Here is an 11,715-nt window from a genome sequence, read left to right as displayed (position 1 = left end):
CTGACTCAGATAGTTACTTCAACCTGGTTTATTTACATTATATAGGAGGCACATCTTCCCTGCTTGGTCTGCTCTACAGAGTCACTAGCACATGACTGCTGATGTCACTTTTATGTCATGGCCTACATCACCTTTACCATAACTATTCTATTAACCCATTACACTGCATCTTCTCCCAAGTATACTATCAACTTTTTAAATAACAGTGTGAACTATTTCCAAACCATTTACATTGCATTTACTTTAAACCATTTACATTACATTGGCTCTGCTTACCTCCTGCCCCAGCAAACTCCCCCGGTCAGAGGTTAAGTCTCAGTGGCGCCTTCATCACTCTCTCGGACCACATTGTGGTGACTTCTACATGGGGCAGGTGGCCTGGAATTGGGTCCAGGGCTGGATCAGCATCATGCAAGCTATTTGAAGTATCTTTGAGGTCTCCATCCCACATCATGAGGTAATTGAAAATTTGCGTACTCGTGGATACCAGTGAAATCAGGGCTCTCTTGCTGCATTAGAAAGTACTAGGTTTGACGGTGGGTGTTCCGTTCTGACTTATGATCCAAGATCCAAAGACTTTGGCCCAGAGGTAAGGGTGCTAGGGTCTTGGCCCCATGTCTGGAGATGTATAACTGTTGAGGTAGAATTTTCCCCTCGTCGGGGGTGGGGTGGTTGTGCGGGGGCAGGAATGGGCGGGCGCAGACCCAATCGGTGCCCCCAATCGGGTCCGCGCCGCCATTTGACGTGGGTAGGCTAATTAAGGCTGTGTGCTCCATGTACACACATGGGAGAGGGGTTGCCTGAGTTGGAAGTACGCTCTTTCATGCATGCGCGTGAAAGAGCGCAGAAATCTCCCTGAGGCACAGAGATAAGTTTGAAGTTTTAAAAGGTTAATGAAGTGGAGAAATAATTTTTATGACATGTTCCCTCATGTGAAACTGTCACATGAGCTGGGACACGTGCATTAATTTTAATAAAAATTTGTGTGAAAATTTAAAATCATTCATGAAACCTCATCCCATCCATGAATGAGGTTCCATGAAAAATGAGAAGGCCGCCTGGGCTTTTCGCCTGCCCGCTAACCTTAAGGTTGGATGGGCAGCTCAGGTAATTGCTTAATTGCCTTTTTAAATGGCCTTAAAAGGCCTTTGGCAGTTCTGAACTGAAAATCTAAATGACGCGGGGTGACGTCAGGATGCACAGCCAACGTCACCCCGCGTCATTTTATACCTCGGTGAGTGGGCCCCACCCCTGCTCACCAAGCCAAAGATTCAGGCCTTCTTGTTTCTCACAGAGACCTGTCCCCTGTTTCTCACCCTCTTGTGGTCAGCAGGGGAAACATTAGGTTGGAGATTCCTTGACAGTAGAGGAACTTGCGTTTCTAGAGGTCAACCCATGAACAATTCAGCTGGACAGAGTCCATTGGTTAGAGGCGTAGCTTGGTAATACAACAGGGCTGATTGCCAGCTAGAATTCTTAGGCATCAGGATATTGATGGTCCTGACCGCTCGATCAACTTCCCTGTTAGCTTGTGGATGGAGAGGGGAACTGGTGACATGGCCGATCCCCATGGCAGTAAATTTCCTGAAGTGATCGTTAGCAAATTGTGGACCATTATCTGAGATGATTTCATTAGGAAAGCCTTGTGTACAGAAGATGTTCTAAAGCGCCCTGATCACCGACTCAGCTGTAGTGGTGTGGAGTCTGAGTATTTCCTGCCATCTGGAGTAGTAACCTACAGCAATGAGGTATGCCTTGCCCAGTAACCAAAGAGGTCGAGCCCCAGTTTCTGCCAAGGTCGGTGTGGAAAGGTTGTACAGGTTAGGCTTGTACCCACTGGAATTTAGAAAAGTAAGAGGTGACTTGATTGAAACCTTTAAGATCCTGAGGAGTTTTGACAGGATGGATGTGGAGAGGATGTTTCCTCTTGTGGGAGAATCTAGAACTAGGGGTCACTGTTTAAAAATAAGGGGCAAACAGAGATGAGGCAAAATCTTTTCACGCACAGTTTAAAAATAAGGGTCATTCGTTTAAAACAGAGATTAGGAGAATTATTTCTCTCAGAGGGTCGTGAGTCTTTGGAACCCTCTTCCTCAAAAGGTGGTGGAAGCAGAGACTGTGAATATTTTTAAGGCAGAGCTAGACAGATTCTTGATTAACAAGAGGGTGAAAAGTTATCGGGGGTAGGCAGGAATGTGGGGTTGAGGTTATAATTAGATCAGCCATGATCTTATTGAATGGTGGAGCAGGCTCGAGGTGCCGAGTGGCCTACTCCTGCTCCTAATTTGAATGTAAACACACTCTGCTTAGAGAACTGAGTAGTTAATTAACTGGTTAAATCTGTTTTTTCTAGCTCTAGTTTAGTTTATTATAAATTCAGGATTCTTTAATGCAGCTAAGGTAAACGAGTGTAGCTTTGAAAATGAGTGCAAACCTAGGAGTTTGGTGACTGGGGGAGTTTAAGGTGTTAATCTTGTCCTTGAAAAATCTATTCTAGTCTGTAATCTGCAGTAATTGGAAAGTACTGTGTAAGTGGGCAAAGTTTCTTACTTTCTTAAAAACAAAAAACTGCGGATGCTAGAAATCCAAAACAAAAACAGAATTACCTGGAAAAACTCAGCAGGTCTGGCAGCATCGGTGGAGAAGAAAAGAGTTGACGTTTCTGAAGGGTCATGAGGACTCGAAACGTCAACTCTTTTCTTCTCCACTGATACTGTTAGATCTGCTGAGTTTTTCCAGGTAATTCTGTTTTTGTTTTCTTATTTTCTTCCAGCCTTAGGCAGGGTAAACACAACCTGCTGAGAGAGCTGAGTAGTTAATTAGCTCACTGGTTAAATCTGGTTTCTGTAAATTCAGGTTCTTTAGTGCAGCTAAGGTAAACAAATGCAGCTTTGGAATTGAGTGCATACCTGGGAATTTGGTGAATGGGGGAGTTAAGTGTTAATCTTGTTCTTGAAACATCTAGTATAGACTGTAATTAGAAAGTACTGTGTAAGTAGACCAAGTTTCTTGCTTTCTTCTGACCTTGGGCAGGGTAAACACACAATGTAAACAAGTAAACGAGGGTAAATGAGTGCAGCTTTGGAACTGAGTGCATACATGGGAGTTTAATGGCTTGGCCTAAATAGCCAAGTGGTTATGGTACTGGTTTTGTAACCCCAAGATCAGGAGTTCAAATCTCACAATGGCAAACTATGAAACAATGTAACTTCATCTGAAACAGATGGAAACATGTTAGCCTATGGCCATACTAGTCTGAAAGCGCCCGATCTCGTCTGATCTCGGAAGCTAAGCAGACTCAGGCCTGGTTAGTACTTGGATGGGAGACTGCCTGGGAATACCAGGTGCAGTAGGCTTTTAGCCTACGGCCATACTAGTCTGAAAAAAAAACGCCCGATCTCGTCTGAACTCCGAAGCTAAGCAGACTCAGGCCTGGTTAGTACTTGGATGGGAGACTGCCTGGGAATACCAGGTGCAGTAGGCTTTGACTTGGCCTAAATAGCCAAGTGGTTATGGTACTGGGTTTGTAACCCTAAGATCAAGAGTTCAAATCTCACAATGGCAAACTATGAAACATGTAACTTCATCTGAAACAGATGGAAACAGGTTTGTACTCGAAAGAGTATCAAGAGTTCAAATCTCACAATGGCAAAATATGAAACAATATAACTTCATCTGAATAGGAACAAATGTTTGTACTTGAAAGAGTTACCTGGGAGTTTGATGAGTGGGCAAATTCAGTGAGGAGGGAAAGGTGATGTTCCTTTCCTTTTGCTTTTTGTACCTTTATCACCCTGTAGGAATGGGTTCTTACTACACTACAGGGAAAGGAGCTAGCTGTTTGATGAGTATCTGGTAACTGATTAAGGTCTATTCCAATCCCAAGGTTTAAAAAAGTATACGAATTGGTGCTAAAATTAATAAAATATATAAACAAGGAAAATAAATAAGTGAATAATATAATTAAGTAATTAATTAAAACACATTAATGATGACAGACAGATGATGTGTCAAGGCTACAGCAAGTGGGAACTCCTGAATGCCAGTGTGATTCAGGGCAAACACGTCTGCAGTCTGAGCAGCTTTGGCTCAGTTATTGAGCGGGAGGCTGAGTTGCAAACACTGAGACACATCAGGGAGGGGGATGTTACTTAGATGCTTTGTACCAGGAGGCAGACACAATCCTTAGGAGAGGGTCTTCTGATTTGATCAGTGGTCAGGGACAGGAGGGTGTGACTGTAAGTGAGGTAGGTAACGGGACCCAGAGGGTAAGAGTTCAGGAGTGTCAGCCTCTGCAATTGTTTAATAGGTGTGTGGTTCTCTCAGCTTGTTTGGATGAAAGTAGGGGCTACAGGGTGAATGAGCAAACTAACCATGGCACCATAGTGCAGGAAGCCATTCAAGTAGGGGGAGCAAAATGGAATGTAGTGGTAGTAGGGGACAATATAGTGAGGGAGATTGACACTGTTCTCTGCAGCAAAGAGCGAGAGTCCAGAGAGCTGTGTTGCCAATCCGGAGCCAGGATTTAGAATATCTGCTCAGGGCTGGGGTGGAACTTGCAGTGGGAGGGGGAGGATCCAGTTATGTTCATTTAGATACCACTGACATAGAATTAGGAAAGAAGTTCTGCATAGAGAGTATGAGGAGCTAGGCACTAATTAAAAAGCAGAACCTTTATTAGCTGATGTACAAAATGGCACAGGGTACATAGAGAGATTAATAAATGGCTCGAAGACTAGTGTTTGTGGGTTCCGGTTTGTGGGGCACTGGCACCAGAACTGGGGAAAGTGGGGGCTGTACTGTGACTAATGCTCTGGTGAGCTGCATAACTAGGGAAGTAGAGAGGCTTTTAAATTGGGGGCAAGGGATCAAATTTGGGAAGATGTGGTAAATCAGAGAGTAGAGAAAAAACAAGAGAGAAAGATATTAATATGGGAAATGATAAACAGACCATGACAGGAAGGGACAGGGAGTACAAATCTAAGAGTAAATCAGCAGATAAGGCTTGAGGTTACAAAAATAATAAAAGGACAAAACTAAAGGTTCTGTATCTGAATGCACGTAGCATTCAAAACAAAACAGATGAACTGAGAGCACAATTAGAAATAAATAAGTATGATCTGATAGCCATTGCCGAGACATAGATTAGGACCTGAATATTGAATGGTAGGTGACATTTAGGAAGGATAGAAATCTAAGAAAAGGCGGAGAGGTGACTCTGTTAATTAATGATGGTATTAGCACATTAAAGTGGGATGACGTAAGTTTAGGAAACCAGGATGTAGAAATGGTTTGGGTAGAGATGAGAAATGATAAAGGCAAGAAGTCACTTGTGGGAGTGGTGTACAGGCATCCTAACGGTAACCATACAACTAGGGCTTGGTATAAAGGAAGAAATAATAGGAGCTTGTCAGAAAGATATGGTGATAATCATGGGGAATTTTCTGGGTTGGGAAAGTCAGATTGGCAAAGGTAGCTTAGATGTGGTATTCATAGAATGTTTTTGCAATAGTTTGTTAGAACAGCACATTTTGGCAACAACCAGAGAGCAGGCTATACCAGACCTGGTATTGAGCAACGAGATAGGATTAATTAATAACCTCATAGTGAAGACATCCCTAGGTAGCAGTGATCATAATATAACTGAATTTTGGAATTAGTTTGAGGGCGAGGAGAGTGGGTCCAAGACTAGTATTTTAACCTTAAATAAGGGCAATTATGAAGGTATAAAAGCACAGCTACCAAAGTGAACTGGCAAATTAGGTTAAGGGATAGGTCAATAGAGATGCAGTGGTGGACATTTCAGAATACATAGAATAGGTACATTCCAACATGAAAGGAAAATTCCAAGGGGAGGAACCACCATCCATGGCTAACTAAAAAAAATTAAAGATAGTATCAAGCTTAAAGAAAAACCATATAATTGCACAAAGATGAGTGGCAGGTCAGAAAATTGGGCAGAATATAAAAACAGCATAGAATGACCAAAAGATTGACAAGGAAGGAAAAAATAAAATGAGAGAGAAAGCCAGCTAGAAATATAAAGACAGATAGTAAGAGTGAGCATTGCTTCTATAGAAAGGGAATTAATAATGGAAAATAAGAAGATGGCAAATGAATTGAACAGGTATTTTGCATCAGTCTTCACCATAGAGGACACAAGTAACATCCCAGAAATAGCTGTAAATCATGAAAAGGAAGGGAGGGAGGAACTTGGGAAAATTACAATCACCAGGGAGGTGGTACTGTGAAAATTGTTGGAGCTGCAGGCTGACAGGTCCCCAGGTCCTGATGGATTTCATCCTAGGGTCTTAAAAGAAGTGGCTGGTAAGACAGTTGATGCATTGGTTTTATCTTTCAATAATTTCCTTGATTCAAGAAAAGTTTCATTAGATTGGAAAATAGTGAATGTAACTCCTTTATTCAAAAAGGGAGGGAGACAGAAAGAGGGAAACTACAGGCCAGTTAGCTTAACATCTGTCATAGAGACAATCTTTGAAGCTGTTATTAACGATGTTGTAGCAGGGCACTTAGAAAAATTAATGGTAATCAGGCAGAGTCAACATGGTTTTGTGAAAGGGAAAACATGTTTAAACAACTTATTGGAGTTCTTTGAAGAAGTTACATATGCTGTGGATAAAGGGGTTGTACTGTATTTAGATTTCCAGGAAGCAGTGGGTAAGGTGCCACATCAAAGCTTTCTGCAAAAAGTAAAAGCTCATTGTGTAGGATGTAACATATTGGAATGGATAGAAGATGGGCTAGCTAACAAGGATGTAAATGAGTTGGAAACAATTCAGAAAAGGTTTACTGAACTGATACCTGGATTGGACGAGGTGTTTTATGTAGAAAGGCTGGACAGGCTAGGCTTGTATCCACTGGAAGAGTATGAGGCGACTTGACTGAAACATATAAAATCCTGAGGGGTCTTGACATGGTCAATGTGGAGAGAATGTTTCCTCTTCTGGGAGAACCTAGTACTAGGGGTCACTGTTTAAAAATAGGACAGAGATGAGGAGAAATATTTTCTCTCAGAGGGTTGTGAGCCTTTGGAACTCTTTTCCTCAAAACGTGGTCGAAGCAGAGTCTTTGAATATTTTTAAGGCAAAGGTAAATAGATTCTTGATAAGCAAGGGGGTGAAACGTTATTGGGGGTAGGTAGGGGTTGAGGTTACAATCAGATCAGCCATGATGTCATTGAACGGCGGAGCAGGTCCGAAGGGCTGAGTGACCTACTCCTGCTCCTAATTTGTATGTTCACTTGTATGTTCAAATGTCCTCATTCATATGAACTTCCCAAACCTTGTGGTCATGCTCTTCCCTTGTGGACCCGTGGATAAGGACATCATCCAACGTTGGTCTGTCTGCATACCCTTAAGACTTTCGAATGTGTGGGGTAGGGGCAGTGACTGCTTCTCAAGTGTCACCATCGCTGCCCTTTTCTGTTGGCCTCCTGTACGTTTGCACTTTCAGTGAGCAGCAGCACATATTAGAAATCAGGTGCATCACAATTTTTCAACCAGTTTAATTTGTGGTTGGTGAACATGAATGCCCGGATTTCTGATATGTGCTTCAATACTCTTCTTCTTATAACTTCTTATGACTAAAAAGGAGAAGCCCCATACAGAACTAGAAGTACAATGATAGAAAGAGAGCTTCATGTTTTGGGATTTTTCGGTCATTTTGTCATAAGAAGGATTTGGAAACCAGATACATTTAGATTTTGAATCTTTAAAGCAAAGTATCTTTAAGACAAGATTTAAAAAAAGAACTATGATGTAGGTGGCTAACTTGCTAATGAACTAAGTATTAAAGTTTCTTCAAAGACCAAAAATAAGATGCCTGTCTTGGGAATTCATATACACATCAAACATAGAACTGAATTTTAACTTATTTACCTACTGGCAATGAGGCAGCCCAGCAGTATGTGGGGAACTTGGAAGTTTCGGCAGTGCATTTGTCAGTGGGTTTTTATTGAAGCTAATGTTTTTGCATCTGACTTCCAGGTTTCCCAATTAATTGGTGTGAGAGGGAGTGATGATGACACACATCGTTTAATTCAGCTCAACTTTTTAAAGCAGGCAAACTGATTATAAATCAGCTGGCCTCAGCAGACTGCAGGTGGGACTTTGATATACAAACAGATGGACATTGGTAAATTGCTGGGCCTGGTCAAACAATAGCAGGCAGTTCATTGTGTTACTGAGTCCTGGGACAATTAATTGTATTATTGGGTTCTGTGACAATTGATTGTGTTACTGTGAACTTAACAAGGCCCTGCCCATATGTAGACATTTAAAAAACAAGAAACCGCTGAGATAGCAAAAAAGCAAGGTTGAAGGCAATGATGTGATAATGCAACAACGACCCTATATAAACTGGCGTCCGCACAAGCAACTAGGGAAAAAACAAGACGACAGGGTCTGCAGACAAGCAGGAAGCGACAGCTACACCGGACATACACCATCGCCGGAAGACCACCCAAGCGGGTGGTAGTAAGCAAATATACAACTTGATTTAATTAAAGAACTTACACTGTTATAAGGAACAACAAATTAGGCATTGATTCAACCAATCTAATCTGTGCAGTCTACATTTGTTCCCACACATCTTGGTCATAATTCTAGCATCCAAGAACACCTGAGGCATGTTGGCCTTTACTTGCAGGCCACTATCCATCCCACCATGCCTCTCTAACCAGTCCGCAGGCTCAAAGTTCAAACTATGGGTAAGTTCAAATAAAGGTTCTGCAAGGAGCTGCTCCTCCAACCACAGGCTGGTTCTCTCCCGCCAGTTTTCTTCTCATTTCTATTGCTCACAGTGACCCTCCATAAAGGGTCACTCCTTCATCCTCTCAACACACTCCATTACTCTCACTCATAGGTTTTTTAATTCCCACTTTGCAGAAGAACACAGAACACCAGAGAAGGGCTGGGAACCATAGATGGCCCTTCAACCATTTCCATGCTAACACCTGTGGAAGAGGAAGCGCTGGCAATAAGCCAAATTTTGGCAAGCCTGGCCATCAGAGTTGGAGAGTTGGGGGTCTCCCAGCTATAGGATGATAGAATTAAATATCATACAGCTGTAAATCATTCCACATGACATGCAACACTCACTCATGTTGACTTGATGCCAGCGGTCAGAAAAATATGATCATGTGCACACTGATGACTTAGCACTTGACAGTTCTAATTCATTTCTTTTATTTCCCAGAGGCCCATTGAGTGTCAAGCAGGACATAGCGCAGGAGAAGGACAAAGACTCCTCAGAGAAGGTCACTCACTCTGATGAATCACTGTCACAGGATTCATGCAGACCTGCCACCAGCTCAGATGCACAAACCTCAGTGGTGCCCCAAAGACGTGGTATCTTACATATTGCAAGTGAGCAAGAACAGATGACAGAGACAGCAGCAGAGCATGTCTGTCAGACAGCAAAGAACGTTCCAAGTTCTGCTCAGTTGGGTGCAGATACTGAGTCTTGGGAGCCCTCTGTATAAAATAATTCTAGAACAGTAGCAGAAAATGTGTCAGGTCCTGTCAGCCTTTCTAGCTGCAATGTTCGTGATTAGAGAGAAATATAAGGAGTCCATCTCCAACTTGAGTGCCATGATGTGCTCTGATGTTTAAATTCATGGAAAGAATGACTATCTGCATGGAGTATCAGACATGGCAGTCAAGTGAGTACATGCTGGTTCAATACCTCACTGAAGTGCAGCAAAGTTCTCTCCGACTCATTGCTAGCAGGAACCATGTAGGCCAAAAGGGGAAAGTTGGAGAAAGGGTACATCGAAGTGGGGACTCTTCCACTTTGCATCATAGCATTCCCCCCATCACTCCCCCCAGTTAATGTCTCACGTGGTGCTTTCTGTCCTGATGACTGAGTTGGCCACTGCACAGGTGCAGGCAGGGCAATCTTTGGCAGCGCCCCTCTCAGACTTCAAATCCCGGCCAACTTTGGCCAAGAGCATCTAAACAGTCAGAGCAGGGTTACAAGCGGCCTGCTGAAGCCAAAGAAGTTGCAGCATATAGAAGTGATAGAAAAATGAGGACTTAGGAATGTAATTCTACACAGGTATGCACTTGGGAGTTTAACGGCAATTGTTATTTTCTGTTTAATTTTTAATGTATGATTAACTTTATTTGTTTGCTCCATTTTTCCTATTGCCCATTTGCCTGCTGACTGGCTAATTGCCTTCTGTCTCATGAAGGATGGCAGGACAAGAGTTAAAGATGAGCAATAGTTGTTTGTGAAAAGTATCAACTGTTGAATCTCGGTCCGTCTTATTTTAGAGGTTGGGGAACCAAGTGGGTACAGAATTTGGCTGCCAGGCTGTACTATTTCACTTTAACTGCATCCTGGTAGAATCAGGCCACCCCAGACAGCTGAGTGCAGCTGCTGGCACCTTCCGCACGTCACATTCCTCTCCTTCTTTTCCAAGGAGGCAGTGCACTCAGCACCATCTTCTTCCTGAAGCTCCAGTGTGTGCTGCTGTGCTATATTTTGCAAAGCGCATTACACCACTGTTATTCTAGATATCTGAGCTATTGCATATTGAATAAAGCAGACATTCTGATTGCTTGTTTGATGACAGCTTTGGTGGTCAGGTAGCTTTGATATCTCTCCTAGGCATCACTTTGGGCTTAGATGTCATCAGCCACATCTTCAGTGGGTAGCCCACATCTCCAAGAAGCCATCCACTAACTCTGCTTTTAAGGTATGAAGATCTTTGATTCTATAATGTATAAGCTACAGATGGTTTAAACATCCAACTCTTGGTTGCCAGGCCCTTCCCTCACGTAATCCAATCCTTGTGCCTTCCTTCTTTCAGATACACAAGAACAAGATATGGAATAAGAAAAAAAGACTGACAAAGAAGAAACACCATCACTTTCTGTCATTTGCAGCCACCAGCTCATACTTCAGAGAGTAGCTTAGAGGACAGATCTGCATGTGGTGAGACATGGAGCACGAGTGGTGTGCAACCAGGGAAGGAGACAAGGAGAGCACTGGTGCCAGCTCACTAGAGTGCGAGGTCGCATGCAAGGTCTGCTGCAAAGGTCTCAGATGAGGACCTTCATGTGATGGTACAGAAAGATGCTGATGCATGTGCACACAGAATGCACACCATCAACATCCTGGGGATCACCATTGATCAGAAACTTAACTGAACCAGCCACATGAATACTCTGGCTAGAAGAGCAGGTCAGAGGCTGGGTATTCTGCGGTGTGTAACACACCTCCTGACTCCCAAAACTGATTCATCATATACAAGGCACAAGTCAAGAACATGATGGAGTGCTCTCCACTTTGCTGGAAAGGCACATCTCCAACAACACTGAACAAGCTCAATACCATCCAGGACAAAGCATCCTGCTTGTTTTATACAGCATCCACCTTAAACATTCACTCCCTCCACTACTGGTGCACAGCAGCAGCGTTACCATGTACAAAATGAGCAGTAGCAACACCCCAATGTGACTTTCCAAACCCGCAAACTCTATCACCTAGATGAATAAGGCGAGCTGGCACATGGGGAGACCACCATGTGCAAGGTCCCCTCCAATTCCTGACTTGGAAATATATTGATGTTCCTTCATCATTGCTGGGTTAAAACACTGGAACTCACTCACTGGCAGTAATAATAATTGCTTCAAATACGTTTTAAAATGTTTCCTTCTGCAAACATGTAATTTATTCAGGTGCTTGGTA

The 11,715-nt window shown here is 42.9% G+C and overlaps 2 non-coding genes across 2 annotated transcripts; both read left to right on the top strand.

The window, feature by feature from the left end:
- Positions 1-3,237: 3,237 nt before the first annotated feature.
- LOC121276611 lies at positions 3,238-3,356 on the top strand. The gene has a single exon (XR_005942694.1). It is a non-coding gene; the product is annotated as a 5S ribosomal RNA (ribosomal RNA).
- A 4-nt stretch (positions 3,357-3,360) lies between these two features.
- LOC121276637 lies at positions 3,361-3,484 on the top strand. Its single transcript, XR_005942713.1, has one exon. It is a non-coding gene; the product is annotated as a 5S ribosomal RNA (ribosomal RNA).
- Positions 3,485-11,715: the final 8,231 nt, after the last annotated feature.

Source organism: Carcharodon carcharias, chromosome 3 (assembly GCF_017639515.1).
Source record: "Carcharodon carcharias isolate sCarCar2 chromosome 3, sCarCar2.pri, whole genome shotgun sequence".
NCBI lineage: Eukaryota > Metazoa > Chordata > Chondrichthyes > Lamniformes > Lamnidae > Carcharodon > Carcharodon carcharias.
The sequence above is the reverse complement of the archived record's forward strand: the minus strand, read 5'-3'. Positions and strand labels throughout refer to the sequence as shown.